Here is a 1,808-nt window from a genome sequence, read left to right as displayed (position 1 = left end):
GAGCTCCCCACACCAACCCAAAGTTCACTGCTTTGCGTTCGTTCATTCATTCACTCGTATTTTTATTTAAAATATTAAGCATCTCTGTGTTCCAGGCGAAATGCTAAGTGCTGAGAATATAAAAACAAATAAAACAGCCTCTGTTTTCCAGGGGCTTACTCTTTCCTGGGGAGCAGAGAAGAAAAGCCTGTAAGAAAACACTCAAGCCCTGACTGGTGTGGCTCAGTCAATTGGGCATCGGCCCGCAAACAAAAGGTCACCAATTTGATTCCTGGTCAGGGCACATGCCTGGGTTGCTGGTTTGGTCCTCGGTCGGGACATGTACAAGATACAACCCATTGATGCTTCTCTCTCATATTGATGTTTCTCTCCCTCTCTTTTTCTCTCCCTTCCCCTCTCTCTAAAAATTAATGAACAAAATATTTTAAAAATACTTGATATTGAAGAATTGCAGGATAGGTATATGAAAGAAATAGGTACAGAGAGGACAAGAGAAGGAAGAGCTCTATTGGGAGGGGGGGAGGAAAGTACTTAGAGGAACTCAAAAAAGATGGTGCCTTGGTCTCTTCCAGCGTAGAGGAAAGTCTAGCAGATGATAAAGTTCCCATCTGTTAACGACATGTACCTCGCCCTGGTCAGGTGGCTCAGTTGGTTGGAGCATCATCCCGTACACTGGAAGGTTGCAGGTTTGATTCCCAGTCAGGCACAGACCTTGGCTACAGGTTCAGTGCCCAGTTGGGAGGCAACTGATCAGTGTTTCTCTCTTTCTCTCTCCCTCTCTCTCTCTCAAAATCAATGTAGCTTTAAAAAAGACATGCCTGACAACAGCTCCACTGAAGACACATCAGGGGCGTATCCTATTGATAGTGATGACTATGCTTCTGCCTCAGGCTCAGGAGCTGATGAGGACATGCAGAGTCGGGACAACATCTCGACCTCTTCTAAGGATACCGCTCCCTAGTGCGGCTCCACAAGGGGAAGCCAGAATGCTGAAGATGCAGAACAAAATAGCTGCTCAGATGAAGTCACCTGAAAAAACTGATGAAAGAGAAAGTTCACCTCTCTGACTCAGAAAGAAGAATGGACCCAGCCCTGGCCAGGTAGCTCAGTTGATTGGAGCGTCATCCCAGAGGCCAAAAGGTTGCAGGTTCGATCCCCAGTCAGCGCTTGTACCCAAATAGCAGGTTCGATCCCTGGTCAGGGTATGTAAGGGAGGTAACCAACTGATGTTTCTTTCTCACCTCAATGTTTCTCTTCCCCCTTCCTCCCTCTCTAAAATCAATAAAGCATATCCGGAGGTGAATATTTTTTTAAAAGGGAAAGGAAAATGGACTTGGCTCAAGAGGGTACAAATGTGTATGCTGAGAAACACCCAGACAATCTGCTCAAAAGAACAGAAGTCCTGGCAGCTGTCATTTCTGATGAATTGATTAGCTTTCTCTCTGCAATTTTCCTTATCCTGCTGGTGGTGTATCGTGCACATAAGAAAGAAGGATGGAAGTTACAACCTTGGAGAATGCGAACCATTCAGTGCTTCTTATCGGAAGATACCTACTAAGAAGTTTTATGTGAGAAACTCCCACTGAGTGTGTCTATTAATGAGATCACTGAACTTTTAAAAATATTTTGTGTAGGAGAAAATAAAAAGAAAATAACAAATTTATTTTTATTTTTAAAAATAAAAAGAAAGAAAAGTAGGGCAGGAAAGAAGCATTTCAGGCCAAAGGGACATCGGTCACACAAACTTCTTAGAGTCTAACCAGAGACCACTCCAGACACAATGACCCTGGACACGGGGGAAGGTTTTT

The 1,808-nt window shown here is 44.0% G+C and overlaps 1 pseudogene; it reads left to right on the top strand.

Moving 5' to 3' along the window:
- The first annotated feature begins 619 nt into the window (after positions 1-619).
- Positions 620-1,586, top strand: LOC118978959 (syndecan-2-like; annotated as a pseudogene).
- Positions 1,587-1,808: the final 222 nt, after the last annotated feature.

Source organism: Sturnira hondurensis, unplaced genomic scaffold, assembly GCF_014824575.4.
Source record: "Sturnira hondurensis isolate 20B ecotype Veracruz unplaced genomic scaffold, ASM1482457v3 Scaffold0022201, whole genome shotgun sequence".
NCBI classification, from domain to species: domain Eukaryota; kingdom Metazoa; phylum Chordata; class Mammalia; order Chiroptera; family Phyllostomidae; genus Sturnira; species Sturnira hondurensis.
The sequence above is the reverse complement of the archived record's forward strand: the minus strand, read 5'-3'. Positions and strand labels throughout refer to the sequence as shown.